Consider the following 27,246-nt stretch of genomic DNA (forward strand, 5'->3'; position numbering starts at 1 on the left):
GGCCCCTTTCTCCCTCTATAGATCAATTCAGAAACCAGGCCAGCTAACAAGGGCCAAGGAGTTCTGACCTAAAGGCAAAGAGGAGATATGAACAGATGCCACTCATCCCCTCTGTGTGTGTGTGGTGTGTGTGTGTGTATACGCGCGTGCGCATGCGCACATGTGTGCATGCATACAAGTGTGCCTATGTGTGAGTGCGTATTCACAAAACAGGAAGAGAAGGGGAAGTGGACAGTGGAGGGTGGGACAAAGAATTGTGCCCAGTTATGATCTGAGCAGATTCCAACAGTGGCCAACAAGGAGCAAAGCCAGCCCAAATCTACCACGAATCAATCCACCGATGTTTATTGAATATAACCAACAGCCAAGCATTGTCTGGGGCACTCGGGACACAGAAGGAAATGGCACAGGCCTGAGGCCTGGGCTTCGAGAAGCTCACGGTGCAGTGGGAAGCACAGGTGACAGGTGCATATCGATGCAACAGTGGAATGGTGAGTGGGGGGGGGATTACGCCAAAGGACTTCTCCAGTCTGGGGCATCAGGGAGGCCCCCCTGAGGAAGCACAATTTGAGGGGACAGCAAGAGAGGGGGAACGTAACCAGGAAAGTGACAGGGGTGCAGGACAAGGGGCCTAAGCCTTTGTGATGAAGAGCAGAGAGCAAGAAAGAACAGGAGGTGGCTTTAGATGAAGCCAAGACAAATTAGAAAGGATCGCAAAGAAATAAAAGTAGTAATTATTACTCTACAGCACACACTCAAACTAGTTTAACAAAATGTTGCCTTAATTATATCTACCTTAATGAACAGATAAAAACAGTTTGTAATTAGTTCTGTAATTGGTTATGTGAAAAGAGATGCTTCTTTGAGTTCCAAAGCACGTTGTCTTGTAGACGATTTATGAGAAGATGCTGCCTCCAGTACTGAAGCATGTTGTCCAAAAGAGCTGTCCCACTCTGGGGTCCTGGAGGCATCTTTTCTGCGTGGGCTCCGCAAAGGTCGGCTTCACCCTAGTCATTCCTAGAGTGGGAACAAAAGAGTTAAGAAAAGCTTTGACTGTCGATGTGAGTGACTCCATGTGTAATAGGGAGACACAGAATGGGGCTCAGCTCTCACTTCTGTGCCTCATGAGGACTCCGTATTTTTTTTTACCAGAAGTGGAAATCCTTACTCTTGAGGGCAAAGAATGCTTCTGGGAGCCTCTGTACCCCTATGATTATATTTAAAAGGGTGTATGCACATACTGGACTGTCCATTTTCCTGAGGGAAGGAAACATAAGTTTCAAAAGCCAAAGAAACACTGCCTTTAAGAAGGAGATCTTTGGGGCACCTGGGTGGCTGGTTGAGCATCAGCCTTTGGCTCAGGTCATGATCCCGGGGTCCTGGGATTGAGTTCCCACTTCAGACTCCCCACAGGGAGTCTGCATCTCCCTCTGCCTATGTCTATGCCTCTCTCTGTGTGTCACTCATGAATGAATGAATGAATGAATAAATAAATAAATAAATAAATAAATAAATAAATAAATAAATAAATCTAGTAGTAGAAGAAGAAACAGGAGGAGGAGGAGGAGGAGGAGGAGATTGACATTTGCAAAACAATTCTTAGGAAGCACTGGGACATGTTGGACCCTTGGACACTGAGATGGAAACCAGACACAGAACTCAGTCCACAACCTGCCCCTCCAGGTTGGAAGGAAAGGTGGGAAGGGAAGGCACCCTCTCCCAGCAGGAGGCTCCTGCTCCTGTTTGCTCCATTAAGACTCAGACTCGCCAAGCCTGCAGGCTGACTACATGCCTTCTCCAAGAGTAAGAAAGAGCCCCTCCCCAGCCACACCCGCAGACATTCCTCCTTGTGGTCTGGCTACCCTACCAAGATGAACTCTAACAACACCACTCTTGCCCCAGTGGACCTACAGTCCTGGGATAGGATTCCGAGACAGTGTCAGTATTGCAACAGGGCAACCAATGACTCTGAAATCCACAGATCTATCTTTATCTTCAAGGACCCCAAATACCCCCTCAAAATGGATGTACTAAGACCTTAGAAGCCCTGTCTGAACAGAGGTCCTTTCCCTGCCATAAAAGTGCCTCGTTCTGCACTGTCCAGAGCTAGCCACAAGTGTCTTTGAAATGTGGCTGGACAAAATTGAGATGTGCTGAATTTTTTTAAAATGTAAATTATCTCATTAATAATTTTATATTGATCACAAGCTAAAATGATATTTTTGGGTAATAGGGTTAAATAGAATGTATTACTAAAATCAATCTCATCTGTTTCTTTCTTTATAAGATTTTATTTATTTATTCATGAGAAACGCAGAGAGAGAGGCAGAGACGTAGGCAGAGGGAGAAGCAGGATCCCAGTGGGAAGCCTAATGCAGGACTCAATCCCAAGACTCTAGGATCACAACCTGAGCCAAAGGCAGGTGCTCAACCACTGAGCTACACAGGTGCCCCCTTTTTTTTAAATATAGTTTCTAGAAAATCTTAAATCACCTGTGTAGCTCACATTAGATTTCCAGTGTATACAGGTCTGGCTTATTATGCTCTGTACGAACATATGCATCTCCCAAAAACCAGGCCAGCTCTATGTAGCCACATCACAGCCTCGTAGACTAGACTGTCTCGGGGCCCCCACACTGGGTTTTGACACGGGATCGGATAGGGCTCATACCAGTCCCTATGAACTGGTCAGATTCACAGGCCTGAACTGGCTGCTGCCTGTCCCCAGCTCCAGCCCAACCCTGAACCCCAAGGAATTTTGCAGTCTTGTGCCAAGCTGAAGAAGAGGTGGCCAGCGTGCTGTGATGTGCATCTAGTGTGTTATAGCTGATCACATAGAGCAAGGGTCACTCGGGAATGTGATCAGTTTCTGGGTGTGCCCAGGAATGAGGGATTTCCTGGGCAGTGGGACTTACAGTCTTAATAATAGGACAGTTCCAGGCAAACCACAGTGAGCCGGTCACCTGGACCCAGCCTGTGAGACTGAATGCTAAGGTGCCCCAGAGCAGGCTGACCTTCCCGCCCAGCAGCCAAGCCCTGAGATGTGTAAGTATGAGCAGGGCACCTGGGTAGCTCAGTCCATTAAGCATCTGACTTTGGCTCAGGTCACGATCTCGGGGTCCTGGAAGTGAACCCCACTTGGGCTCTGTGCTCTCTGGGGAGTCTGTTTGTCCCTTTTTCTCTCCCTCTGTTTATGCTCTCTCTATCTCTATCTCTCCCTCTCAAATAAATAAATAAAATCCTTAAAAAAAAAAAAAAAAAAAAAAAAAAAAAGGATGAGCAGGGCCAGCATAAAATCCCAACTGCTACAGGCCTCACCTACCCAGGCCTCCTCTGAACAAGGTGAAAACCCAAATTCTGTAGCCACATCCACTGTGGAGGAGAAACGCAGGCAGCCATTGGCTATGCTTGGGGATCAGACTCCTCCTGCTAGTCCTCCTCCCAGCGCTGGAGCTGTCCTCTATGATTGATCAGCAGACTTCCCAGCACTCCCTGCGGGCAGGGCGAGGGGGGTGGGTTCCGTCTGGCTCCCCACCTGTGCCACAGACGGGTCTGCGAGGTGAGGCACGGCCCCTCCTCTCCTCCTGTGGGTCGTCAGCCACAGGCTGTGCCTCCACAGGGCATATGGTGGGCGCATCGGGTCGGCTGAGGCCAAGGAGGGGGCCTTCTTGTCTCAAGTTCTATTACTGGCCTCATGATCATCGATCTCTCATAGTCTCCTTTCAACACATACCAGTGTCCTCCACACTAAGTCATTCAGGGAGGGGTGGGGAGGGGACAGAAACTCACGTGCTTCTCTGCTTCCCTGTGGAGTTGGAGCCCAGTAAGGCTGATATGATATCCAGGTGAGGAGAACAAGCAGGATTTCATTCATCCAGTCAAATATTCACTGCGCACCTCTCACGTGCCAGGCTTTGGAGCCGTGCCGGAAAACCCCTGCACCCATGATACTTAGTCTAGCAGGGGAAACAGATGATAAAGGACTCATTACCCAAAAATGTCAGATGTGATGAGAGTTATGGAAGGAGAAGACTTGAGCATAATGAGAACATGTATCCAAGATCTAATCCAATCTGGGCAATCATAGAGGACTTCCCTGTGGAGATGACTTATGTGTCAAGACCCAAAAATGGAGCAAAGGGTTCATTTATACTTACCTTGAGGGTAGAGCAGATAGTGAGGTCTGGAGTGAGGTCCGGGTAGGCCCCATTACAAACCCCACAGGGTATGACTTACCTCTTGGCTCACACACTAAGGCCTCAGAGCAGGGTCTAGGCTGTCCCTAGTCAGGATTGCTTCTAGGACCTGGAATGGGAGTCTTTGCAGAAGGAGCCAGGGGCCCAGGCATGGATGAGTAGGAAGTAACCTAGCAAAGAGCACAGAACTTAGGTTAAGACTTTGGGTTCTAGGGTCCAACCCACCTGAATTTGAAGTTCAGAGTCACCACTCACTATTTTTATGTCACGTCTCTGAGTCTGTTTCCTCATCTGTAAAATGGAGGTAAAATGGTGCCTTCTTCATAAAGTTGAGAGAATTTTAAAAGACAATATGTGGGAAGAGCTTAGTGTGGTGGACACAGTAAGTATTAGATAAAAAGTGAGATTTCCTGCTTCCAATTATGAGCGTTGCAGTGAAAGAAAAAAGATACAACGTGCTGTGGGAACTGACTGCCTCCTATCATTTATCTTACAGTAACAATTATTTAAAAGAAACTCAAACTGGCAACATGCCACATCGTGTCTCCAGGAAGAAATATTGGAACTGAGCCTGGAAGGGTGGATATTTGACTTGCAAGATCAAGGCAAGGTTTGCAGGCAGAGGGGGATGAAGAAAGGCTCAGAGACCAGAATGGGTGGGGCTCGGGCAAGAGCAGGCCCAGAGGAGCTCGGGAGGGGAGAAGGCAGGCTCAGAAGCATTGCTTCCTCCTACAAGCGATGGCCTGGCTCTTGAAGATTTTGGAGCAGGTTAATGATTTTGGTGGGGTTTGTATAGACAGAATGGCAGTTGCCTGAGAAGGAACACCACCAGGCAAAGGAGCAAGGAGAAGGCTGATATAAGCATCTAGAGCAAGAGTCAGCAAATCTTCTATAAAGGGCCACTCCAGATACCCCCATCACCAGCATGCTCAGTGCTATTTCTTGGCCCCATGCTTTGGCATACGCTAGCCCCTCTGCCTAGAATTCCAACCAACTTACCCTCCAAAATTAACCAAGTCATTCATTCACTCAACTCATACTTATTAAGCACTTACTCTGTGTCAAGCTCATAATCCTTGTTCTCATGAAATTGATGGTCTAGTGCAAGAGTCAGCAGAATTTTTCTGTAAAGGGCTGGAGAGTAAATATTTCAAGCTTTGAGGGTCAAAATGTCTCTGTCTCAAATAATGGACTCGGCTATTATAAAGCAAAGTTGCCCCTAGACACTATGTAAATGAATGAACCTGGTTATGTTTCAATAAAACTTTATTTATATAAACAGGCACCAGGCCAGATTTGGCCTGAGGGCTGATCCGCCCCAACAGAAACATAATGTGAGCCACAAACATGAGCCATTACATATTTAAATTACACATGGAATTTAAAATTTTCTAGTAGGTGCATTTTAAAAAGGAGATGGGTGAAATTAATTTTACTATATTTTACTTAATCCCATATATATCCAAAATATTACCATTTCAAACCCGCAATTAATGTAAAAAAAACATTAAGGAGAATTTTTCCTATTATTTTTTATGCTACATCTTTGAAATCTGGCATGCATTTTATACTTACAATGCCTCTCAATTTAGACTCACCACATTTCAACTGCTAATCGCTACAAGTGGCTCTGGCCACCATACCTAGTGGAAGGGGGCTCCTGCCTAGGTGGTGACAGGCGAGAGGACAGGAAACTATCTGACATCAACAGAAGGCTTGAATTAATTATGATTTGAATCCAGCTCGGCCACTTGCTTGCTGGCTAATTTCAGACATGGTTCCTCACCAATCTGGGTCTCTTTTAGGCCCAAAGTATCAAGTAGGTGGTTGTCTTCAAACCTCTAGGTTCCTGTCAACTCTACTATGTAGAGATTCTAGGATTCAGAGTTTGCCAGAAGCGATCGTCCACTTGGAGGTTCTTTGCTAAAAAGCATCTTCCATAATACAATGAGCTTGAGAAGATCAGGGTGAGGTTCTTCGTGGCTACTGCCACCACTCATCTCTCCTGGAACTTTGGGGGATGCTTGTCAGCTCTTGAGGAGTTGGGGGGATATAAGGTGGGGGAGGAATACGAGAACCACCCTCCCCAGCTTCTTGGGGGTGGTGTGCCTCCTGCACACACGTGGACACACATGCACAAGCACACGCACAGGATCCTCGCTGCCCCCTTCCCCCAGAGTGACAGCTGTGATCTCCAGCCCATCAGGGAGCAGAACGTGGGAACAGAAATAGACTCCACCTGAGTCAGAGGATGAGTCAGAATGTTCTGGAGAGCTTCAGAAGGGAGCAGCAGGAGGAGCTGATGGTGGGGAAGAGAGCCAGGCCCCCAGGGGAGAGGGAGGAGAATGGGCTGGTTTCCCAGGCATCAAGCCAAGTAAGAACGTCCTAGAAGGAGTGGGGTCCACTGCCACAGGCAACTCATGTCCTGATAAAGGGCCTGTACTGGGGGGTGCAGAGTGGAGGGGAGTTAGAAGGACACGGCTTTTGCAGGGCCAAGAAGGGAGTGATTTAGAAGGGGGTGTGTGGAGGCTACTCTGAGCACACAGGACACCCACAACACCAGCTCCTAGCTGCTCTTAATTTCAGACCCTCTCACCACAATAGAAGCACATCTTGAGGCCTACCCTGCTAAGTGGGCTGCTAAACTACTCTGAACTAGGGAAACTGAGGAAGAGGCAAGACTAGGTATCCTAGTTGACCCAGGCTGGGCCGATAGGGTGGGGCTGCAGCCTCTGGCCGAGGACCTGAGAAACCCACAAGACAGAGGTCCGTGTGGTCCAGCCTAATTCAGGCATATCCTCAACGCTGGGGACCAGCCATGCTGCCACATGGGGACTCAGACGGCTCGCCGAAGAGTCTGATCTAGGTTGCAGCCTAGCAGAACCATGTGGGAGGATGGGGACCAGCAAGTGATGGGCCAGCCTAGCATGACCCGCATCGGGAGCCTGACGCCAGGCCACCATGGAGCAGAGGGGATCGGGTGCAGACACAGCGAGGCTTCTGGGGTGTCCTCACACCATGGTGCCAGGGTTGATTTACCAGCTGGCTGACATGCTCAGGCCTCAGCACAGGGACTGTCCCTGACCAGGACTGGTTCTGGGGCCAGGGAGAGGGGACCATGAAGGAGTGCAGGGCCCCAGGCACAGGGAGAGGGAGCTGAGGGGGAGGGGTGCCTCCAGCCCATCCCAATCCACCCATTCTATGCTCACTGTGTTCACATCACCACACTGATCTTAGTGTGGGGGTCCCCCAAAAGCAGAGCTTGAGACAGGGACTTGGGTGCAGGTAATCGATCTGGGAGTTGATCCCAGGAAGCATGAGTGAAAGAGCAGGAAGTGGGAGACAGAGAAAGGGCCCAGCTTCCCAAAGGGGACATTACTGAGGCCATTATAGTAGGCATAGGGGCTTGCGTGCACAGGGCCTCTGAGCAGAGTGCAGAAGGCCTCCTAGAAGTCCCCATCTGGAAAGCAGGAGGCTTTATCCACCACTCTCCATCTCCTGTGGTTGAAGGAGATGAAGGGGCCCAGCAGGAGAATTCATTTCCTGCTACCTTTCCCCCACCCCACCCCGGTAGTTCTGGAGAAAGCCCTGGGGCAGAAGGAGGACAGACTCGAGGTGTCCTGCAGGTGGGGAGGAGGCAGTACTGTCCTGGAATCAGAGGGGACACGGAGGCAGCCTGGCCTCCTATGGCTTCCCACTGCACTTCAAATAAGATGCAAACTCCCTGGCACTGTAAGGTCTGGCCCCAGCCCACTCTTCCAGCGTCCTCTGCCCTCACTCACCGTGCCTGAGATGTCTACACTTCTCAACAGCCCTACTGGTCTCCTCTTTATGCCCAGAAACAGCCACACCTCAAGACTTCGCCCTTATTCTTCCCTCCATGTGAAACCCCATATGGTCGGTTATATGGTCGACCCCTTCTGGTCCTTCAGGTCCCTCGGCAAAAACACCCCCTCCTTAGAGACACCGGCCCCGACCTCCCAGCCTGAGGTCCGTTCTTCTGCTCCTCTCTCGTGGATCCCAGTGGGGGTGGTGTCAGGAAGAGAGGCACAGTGACACATAGGTAGAGGGTGTTTCCACTCTATGGAGACAACGGGAGCAGATAGTTTCAAGAGCAGAGCTAAGAGTAAAATACTTAAGAAGTGATGCATTTTATTTTTTTAATGTAACTTATTTCATTATAAATTTTCACACCTTCATTTTTTGTAATGCCTGTGTTTAACCACCAGCTCATCAAACTCCTGAATCTTTAACGGTGGTCTCTCATGAGCTGAGAAGAGTCAGCTCCAAAACCACTAGATATCACCCCATTCTTTCCCTCCATGCACATTTTAGGGTGTGTGATTATTTTTTTTCTCCTTGCTTTATTCTATTTATGCTGGCCCTCTAACATGTGGGCCCTGTGAGGGTGGAAATCATGACTGATTTATTTTCAGATGTGTCCTCAGAGCCCAGCACAATGCCCAGCCTACGAGAGAAATTCAGGAAATATTTGTGGAAAGAAAGTCTTGAGTGCATGCATGAATAGGTAGGCAAAGTCGATGGATGTCACAGGTTTAGGATTTCTGCTGTGGACAGAAGAGGGACCACGCACCTCAAGAGACCCACACTGAATCCCACAGGGCTTGCTGAGATGCTTCTGAGAGGGTGTGAGGAACAGAACAGTCTCAGAGGTTCCAGGCAGGATAGCCAGGCTGCAGGGAAGAAGAGATGACTCTGAAATCACTGCTTGAGGGCTCCTGGGGTCTCCCAGGGATGGACTCCCCTGAGGTCTTCCAGGGATGGGTTCCCCTGAGGTCTCCCAGGGATGGGCTCCCCTGGGGTCTCCCAAGGATGGGCTCCCCTGGTGCTCCACTCCCTCTCCATAGCTCCCCTGGCCCATGAGTGAACACAGCTCAGACACATCGGAGCTACCAGAGTTCATCATAGCCCTCCCGGTGGCAGTTTGCAGAGGAGAACTGCACAGGCCTGGTCTGCTCTGATAATTCTGGGATCCCAGCCCTTCATGCCTCCTGTGTCAGCTGTACCCTCCGCATAGGGTGGGCAAAGACCCCAGGAGGAACAGCAAAGTCAGAGAGCCTGAGCCCATTGGCCGTCTGGCATGTGGCCCACCTTCTGCCAATGCCATCCCCGGGCCCCGCCTGGGACTGCTGCTCAAACACCCAGAAGATGCCTGGCTTCACCTATCTGTCTGCAGTTCCTGGCATGGCACCAGGCACAGGGGAGACGGTGGCAAAGGATACTTGTAGCATGAATGAGCCAATGAGTAAGGTGGCTTCCCAGCAGAGCAAATGTGAATCAGAGGCATTTCCCACTCGGGCCAATCCCCTGCCCGGTGCTGGGAAAGAGCACAGAGATGCCAGGCCCTCTCTACCCATAACTGCAATCCAGGAAAGAGCCCAAGAACCCAGCCCTAGAGTCAGCCAGCCTGGGGTCACACCCCAGCCCTTCCACTCCCTAGCCGGGGCCTTCATTTCCTCGTCTGCAGAATGGGACTGCAGTATTACAGGCGGCCGGGGGGATTCAATCAATGCAGCGATACGAGTAAGGGTCTTGCAAATTTCCTGGAACAGTGAAAGAACTCTTTGTGCCAGAAAGTGTCCTAAGTACCTTGTAATATTAATGCATTTAATATTATGCTTGTGTGCTATAGTGCCTCTGACTGTGTTTTTTCTTTTTGTTTGATTTGTTGGTTTGGGTCGAGTTGGGTTTTTGCTGTTACTATTATGGCTACAGAATAAGTTTCTTTTTTTTTCCTTTTACATATATATTTTTTTTATTGGAGTTTGATTTGCCAACATATAGTATAATACCCAGTGCTCATCCCTTCAGGTGCCCCCTTCAGTGCCCATCACCCAGTCACCCCATCAAAATAAGTTTCTTCTCCCTGAGCCTCAATGTTCTCACCTACAAAATGGAGCAGTGGATTAAGTGGCCTCTGATCCAGTGTTTGCACAGCAGTAGAGTTCTGACTTCCCACCTCTTGATCCTAAGCAGCTGCTGAGACCTTTTTAAGTCCCCCGTGAGCAGAAAGGACTCCCATTGCAGGGGCCTGAGCCAGGAGCCCAGCCCCTGTTGTCAGGAGAATACGAGCGTGGCAGGTGCTGGGGACCCACACAGCCATTCTCATCCCCACCTCGGCTTTGTGCTGCCAGCTCTGCTCTCACCTTCCCATCCTAGAGAGTCTCAGGAGATCAGAGTTGAAAAGCCAACGCTGCCAATGCCGTCCATTCTTAAGTCGGTAAGCATTTGTTGAGTACCAACTGTGTGCCAAGGGCCGTGCAGTGCTTTGGGAACAAGGCAGGGAACAACACAGGAAGATTGCTTGCTGCCTTTTATCTCTGGGGTTAGTCTACTGCAGGAAACAGGAAATAAACAGGCCAAGAAATAAAAAACAAGTGGATTTCAGAAAGAAGAATCATTTATACTCATATATAATGAGTATAAATCAGGTTAATAAGACAGAGTGGCTGGAGGGTAGTCAGGGTGGGCCCTCCGGTGAAGGCGACTTAGGAACCCAGACAGGGGACACATGGGTGGCTCAGTGGTTGAGCATCTGCCTTTGGCTTCTAGCGTGATCCTAGAGTCCCAGGATAGAGTCCCACATCGGGCTCCCTGCATGGAGCCTGCTTCTCCCTCTGCCTATGTCTCTGCCTCTCTCTCTGGGTCTCTCATAAATAAATAAAATCTTAAAAAAAAAAAAAAAAGAGCCCAGACAGGAATAGTGACAGGAGCCAACCACAGGGTGAGCTGGGGAGGGGCTGGGGGCATGACCTGTTAAAGGAACAGGTCTGGGTGGCTAGCGTTCAGGAAGCATGGTGGCACCCGGCCACAGAGCTCAGCGACGGAGCAGGGCAGATCAGCAAGTCAGCCTGAGCAGCTTGGATTTGCTTCTAGGTATATTTGCCTGCATGCAGGACCTGCTACATAATTTGTAGGGCCAAGAGCAAAATGGAAACGAATGGCCCTTTTTCAAACAGTATTAAGAATTTCAAGATGCCAACAGGAGAGCATTAAGCCATGCACAGGGCCCTCCTAAGCATGGGGCCCTGCCCATGGAGCCAACCCTGTCGGAACAAAATTGTCGGCTTTAACAAAGCCTTCTTTAATTTGACAAGTATGTATCGAGGGCTTAAAATAAGCCAGGCCCTGTGCCAGGCTCTGAAAATAACAAAAAAGTGAATGATCACACTGAGAAAGCCCCTCTGACCTTCATTTTTCCATTAGATTTTCTCCACCTCATACCAGGCCAGAGGACGGACCCACCCGCACGTATCTGATGGTGGTCAGCCCCACAGAGGTTGAGGCCATCCACTGGATGGATCTGACTTGATTCCCCTGTAATAATGGGAGCAGTTACTGCGTGTCCACCATATGCCTAGCACATGCAGAAATCCCACCACCACAACCCACCAACAGGGACCCAGAAAGGGAGATGAAAGCTCAAGATCAGAGAAAAGGATGAGTTTTTCCCAGTTCATGCTGTTACTAGCATGGGGATGTGGGATGGGGCTGGGACTAAGACCCAGAAGATCTTGGGAAATCCAGAGGCCCCCACCTCTGAGCATATAAAATCCTTACTCCCATGTCCTGTATAATTGTTCAAAGTAAAGACTGAGGTACTAGCTTCCGGTCTGTTGAGGGAGTACCACATGCTAAGCCCTACAGAAAGCTCTCCACATAGATCTTCTCATTATTTTTCTATAAATACCAGCTTTGCAAATAGAGTCCAATTTCTCCACTTCTGGTGGAGAGACTGAGATTCAGAAAGGTTGAGGAGCTTGTTCAGGGCCTCCTGGCCAGTGTGTGGTGAAGCTGGGGTCCAAGTTGAGCTGCGTGCCCCAGGGCTAGGCCCCTGGCACTGTCCTGCTCCCTCCATCTCGGCTAGGGTCCTGCACCACTTTTGCTGCTGTGCAACCCCCAGCCAGGGGGTCCTTTTCTTACTTTCCAAGGTCAGAACTCAGAAGTCCAAGGAGCCCAGACTCAGAGAGAAGGTCTAGGGTTTGACCTGGTGTCAACATCAGGGCTGAAGATTGCTTCATGCCCAGCCCAAGAGGAACAGGAAAGTCTGACTTCTCCCCTTAACCATGGGAAAGAGCTCCTTTTCTAAAAAAAGCAAGGTCGGAACTATGAGTGTGACATGTCAGGCCCTTTCTGCTGCAGATTTTCCCTCTGTCTTGGCCTTCTGGGGCAGTGGAGAGGGCTATCTTGAAAGAGGAAGACTTGCTCACTCTTGGTTTTCTGGCCAAGGATCTGAGGGACTTCCCTAAAGAAAGCTCCCTGCAGAAAGGTTCTGGGGCCACTTGTGGCCTGAGAAGACTCCATCCCTGCTCTGCAGAGCAACTTCAGCTGGGACCCTCGAGTCAGGATTGGCAGCCACACTTTGGCCCAGAAGAAAGCTCTGGAGAGCGGGACCTGGGCCTCCTGAGCCCCCAAACAGAAAGCCAGGTAGACTATGGAAATGGCTGCACAGGTGCAGGTGGCCCGTGTCAGTTCCAGCTCTGCTCTGGGGTGATGGGGCTCCACTGTCTGGCAGAAACTACATCTGGGAGAGCCCAGAAGGAGTCCCACACCACCCCTCAATAGCTCTGGGACCCGGGCACATCCACTAATCCCTTTGGAACTCCTAATCCCTATTTTCCTGGATTAAATGATAGAATCCATATTAAGAAAGAGATAAGAATAAAAGGAAATATATTTCCTGGTCTCAGGGAAGTTGCAGAAGCAGAACAGTAACTGAGCGAAATAGTGAGAGTTCATGGGCTCAGGTGTACAATACAGACAGCATCCTGGATTTCGGAACCTGGGGTCAAAGTTTCAAAAAGAAAAAAAATCACATGTCCTTTGATACCACCATTCCTCATTCCCGCCTTCTTTCCATTCATTTGTCTTACATCTCTATCATAAGTCTACGTGAGTCCTTGGACCTGAAAGAATGTCTGCCTGTCCCTGGAACTATAAAGCCTCCAAAATTCTTAGGTCCCAATCTTTCTTTGAAACCTTGTAAGGGCTCCTCCTTGGAAAGCAAGCAAAGGAGAAATCTCAAGACATTCGATTTTCATATTCTTGATAAGGGGTTGGTTACTTCTCCCTTGATTTTTTTGTAGTGCAAAAATAAGTTATGATTAGAATTGAAATATCTTGTGTCCAGAACTCTGAAGGCTTTTTCTTTTTTTCTTGGAATGTGAATCTGTCCATTTTGCATACTCAGTAAATTGCTCCAAAAGTATCATGAAAAGCTATCACTTATTAAGCATTTAGAGCCCCGTGTTAAAAAATAATTCATGCAATTCTTACAAAAATCTTTATCATAAAGCAACTACTGAGGGTCATGGCTAAGAACATTGGGTGTGAAGTTAGGCTGAGTTTCCACCCGGACTTAGAGCTTTCTAGCCGAGTGACCTTGGACGTGTTACCTAAGCATTCTGAACCTTGGTTTCTCATCTGAGACATGGGGACAACAAGGGTACCTACCTCATAGTGGCTGGAAAGGGTATAATAAAATAATAAAAAACACACTGTCTGGCACATCCCAGGGACTCTACAAAGGCTGATTTTTAGTATAAAGCTCCCTTTCCTTTTAAGGAAATTGGGGCTTCAAGAAGCTAAGTAGCTTGCCCCGAGTCATACCAGTAGAAATGACAGAGTGGGGATTCTAACCCAATTCTTCTAAACCTAAAGTCTACCCCATAACTATCAGAGTTTAGTGCCTTGCGCCCAGCATCTGCCTGGCATGGAGAAAGCTGAGAATCAAGAGAACCTCCTCTCTTTTTTTTTCCCTTTTAATAAAATAATTTTTATTGGTGTTCAATTTACCAACATACAGAATAACACCCAGTGCTCATCCCGTCAAGTGTCCCCCTCAGTGCCCGTCACCCACTCACCCCCACCCCCGCCCTCCTCCCCTTCCACCACCCCCAGTTCGTTTCCCAGAGTTAGGAGTCTTTATGTTCTGTCTCCCTTTCTGATATTTCCTACCCATTTCTTCTCCCTTCCCCTCTCTTATCAACCATCTTGCACAGGGAGGAGAAGCAAAGCTAAAGGGTGGCGTCACGTACCTTCCACACACAGGCTTTGGGATCAGTAATCCTCAGCCTCTCTGCACCAAGCAGGCTTCATCTTCTAGAAGCCACACCAGTCTGCGGGCTGACCCACACGTGCCTGTCTGCATCATGGCCTTTTGTCACTGACATCACATTCTTTAGATTTACTCCTGCTTAGGAAACGGGCCTCCTCCTTCTAATCTACTGAAAAATCATACATGCTGTATAAAATATAAACATTATGGACATACGACTATAATGCTGAAAAGGCACCTTCAGGATCCAGCTCAACACTGCTTCAGGCAGCGACATCAGGCAAAACAGAGTTGTGAAACTAAGTCTACTTGCCATCCCTGGCAGCCACAAACAAGAACTCAGATACGTTAGTCATTATAGTCTGTATTCTGCTGTGCACATGCTGCAGAAGTGGAGGGAGAAATGAATAAGCCACACAGGCTGAGGATGTCAGGACTTCTTGAAGGAGTCGACATGGGCACTGGGTTTTGATGGATAAGTAGGAGTTGACATGTGAAAAAAAAAAAAGAGGGCCGTGTGAACAGAGACAGAGGGATCTGAAGGGTGTGGTTGGAGATGGTTAAGGAACATCCCATCACTGACAGTCTTACCTCCTCATTCACTCCTGCATATTGAAGAACCCAGGGAAGATGCCAGAGCCTGTGTTGGCTACTGCAAAAGTCAAGGTGAACCTCATCCAGAAGTTTCCCGTGTGACGTGGGAACGGATCATTGTGAAACAGCATGAGAGGTGTAAGCAGGGTGTCTCTAGTGGCTAGGGCTCCAGGAGTAGGGATTAAATCTGCATTGCAAATGGAAACAGAGGATAGATTCTGAACTCCATTTGGGGCGGATAGGATATGCAGGCTTCTATGACCAATTACACCCCAGGGATGAGGGACAGGGAGAAATCTGGGAGAGGTAGGAATGGCAGGAAGGAAATGCGCCTGGGAAGTTAAAAGCTAGCTGAGCTTTAGGATCGGCTTTCTGAATCCGTGAGCGTAGGAAGCCTCGGACTTAGAAACTCTTTGTGGGCAAGAATGAAGATCGTGGCACCCTGAAGGCCCTGCACCCCGCAGCTGCTGCGCCTGACTCCACTCTGGGTAGACACGCGGAGCTCAGCGGGAGCTCGATGTTGTAATGCGTCCTGCCCCATCCTCCCCTGCAGATCCTTCCGGAGCAAACTCGCCCTCATCCACACCCCACCTGAGCACTGGGACCAGAAGCTTCTGTGCAACGCGGAACGACACAAAACTGTTCCTCTTTTCAAAAACCAAAACGCTCCCAAGATTGAACGTGTGGATGCTTGTGCGGCTCAATCTCGGCAAACATCTGCTACCTTTGTGTGGCGAGCGCAGTCTCTTTAGAACAGTGCCCTTGATTTCAGGGAAAGACAAATCAGGCTGCACGTTTTTGTTCTGAATGCGTCTCATCACGGGAGGAAATTTTCGGCAGCTTGGAATTCTGAATGTATGAAAAATGGATTTTCTTTTTAAACAAAGAGTTCACGATAAAGAATCAACACAGTTCCTGAAAGAGACGAAACCAGTCCTCTATTCCTGTCCCTTTCGCCCTTGCCTGCCTCATCTTTTTTCTGGATTCTCCGAGGTCTCTCTCATCTGCATAGCCACTGTCACATCAGAGCTGGCAGCAGTTCTGGCCTCAGAGGGTAGGGTCAGGGCTGGTGGTGGCCCGAGTTGCCTCCCTCCGTGGAGTGAGCTACAAAATATGCCGTGAGCTCTTCTGTCCTGGTGTCAGATCTGCACCGATATGTTTGAAAATGATCCAGATGGAGAGGTGCCGGCAGTGCCCGAGTGTGTCCGGGGTGCAGGTCCTCACTTCCACAGCCCCATCATAAGGGGCTGGTGTCACTGCCCCCAGACATAGCAGGTGTGCAAGAGCAGGCTCAGGTATGAGCATCAGGCTGCTTTGGGGTCAGCTCCTCTCCTGGCTGCCTTCCAGCTGGGCGGTCCAAGGGTCATTTCAGACTTGCTGGACCTCAGGTTCACTGTCTATCAAACCGGCAAGAACAAAGCTCCCCCAGCCTGCCCCGCCCCACCCACGTCAGAAGCCAGTGGGTGAACATGTACACAGCCGACTTGCAAGCCACAAAGCACTGTAGGGTGACCCACTGTCCCAGTTTACTTGAGGTTAAAGGGTTTCCCAGGATGTGGGACTATCGGTCCCCAAACCAGGAAAGTTCTGGACACACCGGGACTGTTTGTCTTCAAATATGGCACAGCCCCATTGTGACAGGGATGAGGACTAAGGTCATCAAGGGGGCAAAATGAATTTTCTGGAAAAATGTACACTGATTCCTTAAACAAAATATTCTAAGAACGTTAGGAGAGGGTGAATCAAGGGGCTTTCTTAGTCTCATTTCGCCCTCCTGAACACCCGCAGAGCACAGTGAAGCTTATATAATAATAGCCACACACCGTCCCCTGTGGGTTTCAGCTTTACATCTATTTCATAACTACCTGTACCCCTTTACTGTGCTCTCTGTCCAGCCGGCCCCCCAAAAGCTTAGTGGCTTAAAACTATAGTCATCTACTCCGCTCATGATTCTGTGGCTCAGGGGGCAGCTGCCCTCAGTCTAGCCCCCTCGGGGACCTCAGCTAGAGGCTCGTCAGCCGGAGCCCAGCTGCCCTAGGACAGTTGCAGTGGGATGGCTCATTTCAGCTTCACAGAGCGTCTCATCATCCAGCAGGCTAGCCTGGTTCACACGATGGCCGGACAGGGTTCTGAAAGAGCATCACAGCCCCCCCACCCCGCCCCAGCCTCTGGAGGCCTAGCCTCAGACCTGGCATGCCAGCCACCCCACACACCACTCTGCGGCGCTAAAGCAAGTCACAGGCCAATCCAGATTCAAAGGGAGGGGAAATGAGACTCCAGCTTTTGATGGCAGGAGCTGCAAAGATACATTTCGAAGGGGTAACAGGAGGGAGTAGAAAACAACCTACAGCAACATCTTTCTGATTTATTTTATAAAACCTAGAAATGAGGGGCTTCCTAACTGTAATAATCCAGGGTCACATTGCTGCCATCCTCTCAGCCATTCAAGCCAGAAACCTTGGAATCCTCCCAGCCTGTGTCTCCTACTCCCTCTGTGTCCAACCACCACCAAGCCCTGCACCAACACCTCTAAGCATCCCTCTAGGGGCCGCCTCCCCTCCACACCCATACCCACACCTGAACCCACAGGTTGCTCCTCACTCCCTGGGATTATGGTAGCAGATTCCTAATCCTGCTCCCTGCTCCCTGCCTTACCCTCTCTAGTGCTTTCTCACTGCGACCAGGGAGGCCTTTCTAGAGTGGGCCTTTAGGTGTGTCAGTCCTCTAGGCTCTGCTCTAGAGCCTTCTTTTCTCCCTAGTGTTGCCAAATCCCATCGGGCAAACCCTTTCCACCCTCCTCTCCCTACATCTCCCTCCTGCTAAATCACTGCTCCAAGTACCAAAACTATGGTCTGGGCACTGTAAATTATCTGGCTTTTCCTAAACAAATCATGTCTTTTCATGCTTTTGAAAATATAGCTTAATCCTCCATGGGGTATTTCCAGAAACCTAGACGTTTGTTACCAGATCTAGACTGCGAACCTACCTCCACACCCAGAGGAGCAGCACTGTTTCCATCTCTGTTACTGGGTCTTCCTGGTGATAACACAAAGCATTGGTTCATTGTATTGGTCAGCATTCTCCAGAGAAACAGAGCCAATAGGACATGTGCATGGGTGTGTAGATGTAAATGCATATAGAAATCTCTTCGTGTGTACACATGTATATGTGTGTATGTATATACATATATATTTGTATATCTGTTCCTTCTGCCTACAAATGTGTGCGTGTCTGTGTGTATATATGTATATATGTAAAGAAAATATAGAGTCAATTCCTTATAATAAATCTCTGTAGTGTGTGTATACACACACACACACACAAAGAGGTTTATTATAAGGAATTGACTCAAGTGGTTATGGAGTCGGCAAGTTCCAAGATTTGCACGGTCAGTAAGGAAATTGGAGATCCAGAAAAGCCAATAGTTTAGTTCCAGCCTGAGTCCAAAGGCCTGAGAACCTGGAAGGCTGAGGATATAATTTCCATTTAAAAGCTAGGGGTCTCAAGACCCCGGAAAAACCAGTGCTTCTATTTGGGTCCAAAGGCAGGGAAAAGGCTGATGTTCCAGGTCAAAGGCAGTCAGGCAAGAATTCTCTCTTCCTCTGCCTTTTTGGTCTATTCAACTGCTTGATTGAGGTCTTCAACTGATTAGATGAGGCCCACACACATGGGGGCTGGCCATCAACTTTTCTCAGCCTACCAATTTAAATGTTAATCTCATTCAAAAAAAAAAAATTCTTCAACATGGATGGAACTGGAGGGTATTATGCTGAGTGAAGTAAGTCAGTCGGAGAAGGACAAACATTATATGTTCTCATTCATTTGGGGAATATAAATAATAGTGAAAGGGAATATAAGGGAAGGGGGAAGAAATGTGTGGGAAATATCAGAAAGGGAGACAGAACGTAAAGACTGCTAACTCTGGGAAACGAACTAGGGGTGGTAGAAGGGGAGGAGGGCGGGGGGTGGGAGTGAATGGGTGACGGGCACTGGAGGTTATTCTGTATGTTAGTAAATTGAACACCAATAAAAAATAAAAATAAATAAAAATAAAATAAAATAAATAAAAATAAAATAAAATAAAAAATTCGCAGAAATACCCAAAAGAAAGTTTGACACCAAAGATCTGGGCTTCTCATGGCCTGCTCAAGTTGACACATAAAATTAACCATCACAGTGATCAGTGATTTAGTTGGTGGGGAAAAAAATAATGATGCTAAACTATAAGAGAATATAAGAGAAATGAGACTTACAGATTGCTTAATGGGAAGAAATACTCATTCACCCTTCTTTGTTTTGGAAAATACCCATAGTGGTAGCTATGGTGAGCAATAGATGACAGAATTATTGCGTCCCTCTGGACATGGGGCATTTGTCATTCACATAAGCACGCAGAAGAAAGGCTTCAGAGCCAATGACCACCACCATCATCTCGGTCCAGGCCTCAGCACTTCTCCCATGGACAATGCAACATCCTCCTCACTGGACTCCTTACTGCTACCCTTGGCCTTCCAACAACACATTTTCTACACAGCAGTCAGAGTGATCGTTTTAGAGGACAAATCAGGACAGATCATTCCCTGTTTTAAAGCCTTTCTCGCCTTACCAATGCTCTTAGAACAAAATCCACCATAGCCCACATGGTCCAGGCCCTGTGGTCTCCATCATCTCATCTCCTATCACTCTCCCCGTTGTTTACTGAACTGGCACCCTGGACTCTTTTTTATTCCTCAAGTATGTATCCTCAGAACCTACACATGGGTGCTCCCACAGCTGTTCCCCTCTTACCACCCAGCCCTTTGCATGACTGGCTGGCTCATTCATCAGGCTCCCCTCCAATGTCAGTCTTCAGAGATGCCTTCCCCAAAGTCATTGGAAATTATCTTGTTTGCATATTCGTTTCTTTGATTGTTGCCTGTCTCCCAACTGGTGTGCAATCTTCATGAGAACTGAGACTCCATCTGTCTTATGCTGTGTCCAGAATCTAAAACAGCATACCCAATCCAAGTTGGCTAAATAAATCAGTAAATAGTTGAATGACGTTATTAAAAACAATGAGAAAAAGATGTAAATTTCTTTGGCGGGATAAAGATAGATACCACCTCCTACTCAGGAGAACCCTTCCCACCAGCTCCGTGCAGGTGAGACAAAGCGCTCCCAGACCCAGGCTGTGAGACCTCTCCGGGACATGTAGTCTCGGGGCTCACCTGGGAGACCTGTCACGGGGACATTTCATCTCATCTCCTTAATGGTGGTAATAATAGAACCAGGTTTATATCTTCTTGGGGGAACCACATTTTCTCACTTAGAAACCTTAATATGAAAAAAAACAAACTCGAATGGCTTAACTGTATCCTGATCAAAACTGAGCAGCAACAGAGAAATAAAGCCGAGTCTTAAAGAGTTCCAGGAGCAGCTCTCTGGAGAGTTGGATAATGAGAGGGACACACACATACATCTAAGTGCCTACTAGTATCTACACTCGGATGTCCCCTAAGCCCTGAAGCTCAGTGGGTCCCAGGCCATCTTCTTCATCTGCCTCCCTCCACCCCTCATTCTCACCCTTTATTAGCATCCTTGTGTCCCAAAGTGGGACTGCCATCCTGCCAGTTGCCAGACCAGATACCTGGAAGGCTCCATTGACAACTCCCTTTGCCTGGGTCCCTGCATCCTCCTGATGCTACTTCTGAAGCCCACATTCTGTTCCCTCTCTCCACCATCCTTTTGTATCCAAGCACTGGCAGCCATCCCCTGGACAACCAGTTTTGTCTCTTCCCTGGTCCCTGGACTCCCCATGCACTCGGGCACTCTCCATTTTCCCCCACAGCAACCAGAGCAATCTTTTAAAGAAGAAACCAAACTGTATCCTGGATTCTAAATCCCCTTCTACAGCTTCCCAATTCTCTTAGACTTGAAGCCAAATCCGAACCTTGGCCATCAGGGTCCCACACAATCAGGCACTGCCTGCCTCTCCAGCCTGGCACACACCCTACACACCTTCAATTTCCATACTCTCACTCTAAGGTCTCTGTTTATTACCAGCCCTTGTCAGAGACTTTGCACAAGCTGTTCCCTTTGTCTGGAACTTTCTACCCACCACCTCCTATCCATTCTTCAGATCTCTGCTCAGTTTTACTTCCTAAGGGAACTCTTCCTTGATTACCCAATCTAGGTCAAGGACTCACAGAACTATTTTTTTTCCTCCAGAACAATTATATCTATGTGTAGTTTCAGACTCATTATGTCCACAGAGTGACTACATGACTATCACCTCTATCTCCCATCAAACTGTAAGCTCTGAAGGGCAGGCACATCTCTTTTTGTCCTGTATTATACCCCCAGTGCTTAGTATGGGCCCAGCACAGAGTAGAAGCTCAAACCATTGGATTAACAATTAATGTAGAGTTGGGCTGTAGAGTTGGGCTCACCCTCGATCCACTGGCCAAGATCCCGTGTTGAGTAATTCTCATGGGATACAGGAGAACTGGATGAGCTAGGAGTGAAAAGTGAAGGAAGAAAACTGACAGTCGTTGAAAGATTTAGAGCCCTATGCTGAAATCAGCCATTGTTTCCTTGTCACTTGCAAGGATCCATCATGATTTGTGCATCTCTGCACCAAGGAAGCGTATAACTGACTCCCAACCCCTTCTAGATGGATGGCACATTGACTCTCTCTCTTTGGAAATATTGGGTTGTGTAGAAATTGGTGGAGAGAGATGAGCAGCAAGGAGAGGGAAAATAGGCCATAGTTACGATGCCAGAGAAGAGACCAGCTAACATCTAAAGGATATCCCCAGCCACTCATGTTTCTCAGCATTTCTAAGAAAGAACACACACACACACACACACACACACTGTAAGAAAGAAGCAAACCCAACTTCAGATCACTAGGTCCAGTGGCCTTGAATTACCCAGGTGTCCTCAGTTTTCACCATGTACCAGTGCTCTGCTAGGTACTCACAGCCCAGAACGATCCCCTGGGCCCAGAGGCTGTCCTCATGGGCCTGCAGTGTGGCAGGGGCTGAGACTGTGAACAGGCGCTCACTCTATGCTGCAACGAAAGCTAAGAGGGAAGAGCAGGCGCCTAGGCCACGTGGACAGGGGACACCTGCCCCAGCCTTGGAGGCCAGCAGAGACTTGCTGGAGGAACTGAGAGCAAAGCTGCACCACAGTAACCCTGCCAAGCCTTGACTTTCTCAGACATAAATGGGGACAATGGGTCCCACCTCCCAGGGTGGGGGGAGTCATAAATTTAAAACAGCAACAGAGCACCTGGGTAGCTCAGTCAGTTAAGCATCTGCCTTTGGCTCAGGTCATGATCCCAGGGTCCTGAGATTGAGCTTCACATCGGGCTTCTTGCTCAGCCTGCTTCTTCCTCTCCCTCTCTGCCCGCTGCTCCCCCTGATTGTTCTCTCTCTCTCTCTCTCTCTCTCTTTTCCTCTCTCTCTCTCTCTTTTCCTCTCTCTCTGTCAAATAGATAAATTAAAAAAAAAAATTAAAACAGCAACATTGCTGGCTAACATTTAGTGAGGCCTTCTTCTGTGGCAGCTGCCAGGCTGAGCACATCTAGTGTATTAGCTCGCTAAATCCTCATCGCAACTCTAGAAAATAGGTACAAGTATTATCCCATTTTACTGACAAAGAAACTGAGATTTAGGGAGTCTCTGGCCACCCAGGTCTACATGGCACCATTGCAGGTCACTCTGCTACCTCGTTAATGTGACCATGAAAAGCACTCAACCCAACATAAAGCATTGATGAATTTCAGTTCCCTTTCCCCCTTGTCCCCTCCTCCCTTTTCCTCCATAGAGGATAAAACAACAACAAGAAGAAGAAAGATCCCAGAGTTATGTGCCTTTAGCGGATCTCTCTGGATTCCATAACACCAGTTTATCGGTATAAATATGGTCTTTGAAAGGGCCTAGAAAGGGAAAACCAGAATATTAAGAATTATTTCCACTTCAAGAACAATAAACTAAATTCCTGGTCCATCTGCGACCTCAATCCTCACCCAGGGGATGTCCTGGGGAGGAAGGCTCCTCCAGGCTCTGCAGCCCTTGGGTCTGGGAGGTCACTGAGATTAAAGCCTATTTGCCAAACATTCCAATGATGCAGTCCAAAAATTAGTCAAGCCCCTAAGGTGCTAGGAGTCAGACTACCCCAGTCTCCTGTGGCTTGTGTTCTAGGAGATACAGCTCCAGCTGCTGTTCTGTTGACCCCTCTGGAAGACTTGGCGCTATCCCATCCACCAAAGCATCACCCCAGAGGCCTGGCCCTGCCTTCCCCTCTGTGATCTATGCCCAGCCCTCTCACTTTATTCCAAGGTTTGACCTCATAGAAGAAGTCTCAACTGGCCCACTTGATTTGTCCGTTCACTCATTATCGGGGGCCTACTGTATACCAGGCCTGTGTCCATGCACATGTCAGCTCCCACTGTGCTGATATTCTGAGTACGTTGCAGATAACATCAGAGGAGGAGACCTGACCTCTGGCGTGTTGCCACATCTCTCATTTGGCTGTGAGCATGTGCCGCCAGCTGTCAGAGTCTCCTCCCAGCACTTGATTCCAGAGCTAGAGAGGTCAGAGCCATGGGACTTGATGCTGAAGTTACTAGGATGATGTCCTGCCTTTTCTAACTCAGCTCAGCTGAGAGTAACCAAGATCAGCCCCTCAGGTCAATCCAAGGACCCCCCAGGAGCCTGTGCCCCCAGAAGATAGGCTGAGCTTTTGTGTTCTCTTGCAGTGGCAACAAGTCTGGGCCTTGGGGGGCCCTGGAGATCTCAGAAACCTCTGAGAATCAGCTCCCAATCCATGTTCCTCATCCTGACCTACAAGCTCAGTTGGCCAATTCCCAAAGAAGTAGTGAAGCACACGGGTTTGGAGTCAGCCAAACCTGGGATCATAGCCTAGCTCTGTCACTCTCCAGTTTGGTGAACTTGAGTAAATTGCTTCATGTTTTTACTCTTCAGCTCCCCCAACTATAAACAGGGGAGTGGTAATAATAGTAGCAGCTGCTTCATAGGGCTGGTTTGATGACTAAATGAGATAATGCATGTAGAGCGTTTAACCCAAAGTTTCTCAACTTCAGCACTAGTGACACTTCAGGGTAGAACATCACTTGCTTTATGGGGTACCCTGTGCATTGTAGGATGTTTAGCCCAACCTACATCCAACTAGATGCCAGGAGCACACCTTCCCCTCCTTTGTGACAACTAAAAGTATCTCTAGACATTGCCGCAAATCCCCTGACATCATTTCTGCTTGGGATGGGTTAACCCAGTGTCTGGAAAATAACTGCTGAGTTAACTCAGTGCCTGGAAAATATGCCTAATTAATGTTCACCATTATTATTACTGGGTGCTGGAACTCAGTCTGCTTGGATGGTCTCCATACCCTGTGCAGATCTTGCCAGCACCACCTCTGAGAGTTATTCCTGATTTCAGTTTCCTGCGTACTAGCAGGCCCCGGAATCAAGATACCTGGAATTGTGGGTACTGTCAACAGCTGACAAAGCCTGGAAATATGTCTGTAATGACATACAGAAAAAATAAGACCTGCCCCCACCAACCCTCCAGAATATCATAAACGTAAGAGGATTGCAGAGGGTAGAATCGAGGGGGGAGTTTCCTGAGGCAATTTGAAGCTAGAAAGACAGTAGAAATCACTGTTGAGATTGCTCAAGAGCACTAGGAAGGTGGCACTATTTCACCAATGCAATAAGACATGAAAAGAAATAGAGGTGATGATGTGCTATCAAGGTGGGGCTCAGAACACCTTGACAGTAATAAACCCCATAATTGAAATATAATGCTTCTATGCATATAATGACACCTAGCCCATGACCTGGCATGTTACAGGCCTGCAGTAAAGGTGATCTAAAGCTGTCATCCAGTTTGACTTACTTATGGTCAGGGAGAAGGTTCAATCAGATGATTGGTTCAGTGTCCTAGAATGTCAGAGCTGGGAGGGGTCATTGAGACAACCTGACCTAGCTCCTTAATTTTACAGCTGAAAACATCTACATGGAGAGAGAAAAGTGGGTTGTAGAGTCACAGATTGGGAAAAGAGCAAAAATGGGAAATGGAACTAGGTTTTCTAGACTCTACAGGTGAGAGTCACATCTATGCTGACTTGTTCTGAGCCTTGCACTCAGGTTACCTAGCCATCAGACTCAGCAGTTGGAAGAAACATGAGCAGGTGCATCTGGACACATAGTCCTAGACCACTCCCTACCCTCTGGCCTCGGCATGCCCCAAACTATCATGCTGCCCTCTCTTGACTCTGTGTTTCTGTTCTCGCTTCCATGGCTTCCATGTTTATGCCTCTCTTCTCCCTATCTCCCTCCCAAAAAAAGTCTTGCCAAGCCTTATTATACTATGTTTCCCATCAGAATAACCTGACTCCTCATTATTCAGTTTAGTGTACCTCCCTGATAATAACTAGTTTTTATTGAACACTCACTATATGTATGAGCTTTTTTTGCAATACCGGTCTGTACAACAAGGATTACTATTATCTCCATTTTACATATAAAGAAACTGAGGCTCCATCAATTTAGTGTGGGAAAGGAGGTAGAAGTAAAAGACTAATAGATTAAAGCTCCAGCTGTGGAGTGTCCTAGAATGAGTGTCCTAGAGTGACAGGTGGAGGTGGATGAATTCCTGGAAAGAGTGAACTGGTTTATTCTGAAGGCCAGAGGGAAGTGGTAGCTGGTGAATGTGTTTCTCCTTCATGTCTGGTAAATACAGATTCATTGAGGAGTAGGGTGGTAGTGGCGCAGGACTCCTGGTCAGTGGGACTCACAGGCTGGCTCTCTCTGCCACCTCCAACCCATCCAGAAGCCCACATCCTACAGAAGCCAGGCCCATTGCCAGGCCAACAAGAGCTCTTGTCTGTCCTCACCAGGTCCTCAAACCACAGGTGGAGTAGGGATCACAGGGCTCCACCTGTCTTGATGCTGGACCTCCAGATCCTGACCCACTTCTGACTAATACATCTGTAGAGTCAACCAAGTCTATGACCCACTTACCACAAGGCTCCTCCCCAGACAACCTTTCTTGTGAACCTTCTCTGTGCCCTGGAGTTCCCGCAGCCTGCAGGCACCAGCACCGCCTGTTCTGGACAGCTCCACCCAGCCCAGCCCTCACCTGGGTGTTGTCGGGTACTCCACCCTCTTTTCCCTTCTCAGCCTCCTTCTCCTGGCTCTGTCTGCCCTGGCCCAGAAATGCCTCTCTCACACACTTTTTCAGCAGCTGCTCCCCTGACTCAGTTTCTCCCCCACTGATCTACTTGTCCCTCAGAAATGCAGATTGGTTCCTATTAGGTTGGTGCTTAAACACTTACTATGGATTCCACAAAATCCAAGCCCCATAGGTTGTGTGTCCCAAAGGAAGAACTATCTGTTTAGAATTTCCTCTGCCCCATTAGTCTAAAGAAGATGGGGTTGCTTAAGCTAAGCACTAAGACCTCCCAATATTTGATCCTATGCACAACAACCCTCAGATCTTGGAATTTTACATTTTAAAGGAACTTCAATCAACTCCTCATCACCATAAACTCAATCTTTTCTTGACAAGGTGCTCACAACATCATGAGGTAGTCCCTTCTCTCATGTAAAGGACTTTCTAATCATAGGGTTCCTGGAATCTTACACTTGTAATACACCCAGAAGGTGGTGACCTTCTGCTGCAAGTACCTCTCTGCAACAAACCTACAGATAGCCTGATTAATTCCCTTGAACTGCCCACACTTTGATATAATTGCTTTTGAACCCAAATGCAGTATTTTGCTTCTTTCCCAAGTAGATATCTTCTATCATACAAATATGTTTGAATTCTGAATTGTACCATCAATATGATACTCTAGTTAGCTCTTCCCAATTGTTTGATGCACTTGCCTGTTAGTACAGGCTTTAGAGTCAGATTCTCCAAGATAAAATGCCATCTCTGCCACTTACACACAGTGAAACTTTGGCTGAGTGACTTAATTTCTTTGCAATTCAGTTTCCCCATCTGCAAAGGTGATATCTATCTCTTATAATTATTATGAGGATTAACTAATATGTATACACTGCTAAGCATGGCATCCAGTCTATATTAACATTAAATAAATGTTATCTTTTATTATTATACTTAGTACATTTATCTATGATGTCGACGATGGCTTTCAAACCTTTTTCATATAATTCTAATATCTAATATAGATAAAAGCAATATTGTTCTAGTGGCTGTATTGATGGGGTGTCCCAGAATCCCTTTGCCTCTGCCTTTCCATTCTCAACTTCCCTTCTTGGTAGCCTCTAAGATACCCCATTGGAACTCTTTCCAGCCTCGTTTGAAAATTATTGATCCATGTCATTAATAAAATCTCCCACTAGAA

The 27,246-nt window shown here is 47.9% G+C and overlaps 1 long non-coding RNA gene across 5 annotated transcripts in view; it reads right to left on the reverse strand.

The window, feature by feature from the left end:
• Window positions 1-320: 320 nt before the first annotated feature.
• LOC112673950 (uncharacterized) overlaps window positions 321-27,246 on the reverse strand; it is a 111,265-nt gene continuing 84,339 nt past the window's right edge. For 2 of the 5 annotated variants that reach the window (XR_004809122.2, XR_004809124.2), the window contains 3 exons: window positions 4,237-4,366; window positions 3,790-3,956; window positions 321-1,017 (listed from right to left, as the gene is read on the reverse strand). This is a non-coding gene — a long non-coding RNA (uncharacterized LOC112673950). Of the gene's footprint in view, window positions 1,018-3,789; window positions 3,957-4,236; window positions 4,367-4,451; window positions 8,761-8,790; window positions 8,891-10,103; window positions 10,552-14,254; window positions 14,736-14,865; window positions 15,056-27,246 lie in introns of those variants that run through there. The other 3 variants (XR_007405605.1, XR_004809119.2, XR_004809125.2) reach the window with 3 other exon arrangements.

This window comes from Canis lupus, chromosome 24 (genome assembly GCF_003254725.2).
Source record: "Canis lupus dingo isolate Sandy chromosome 24, ASM325472v2, whole genome shotgun sequence".
Classification (NCBI taxonomy): Eukaryota; Metazoa; Chordata; class Mammalia; order Carnivora; family Canidae; genus Canis; species Canis lupus.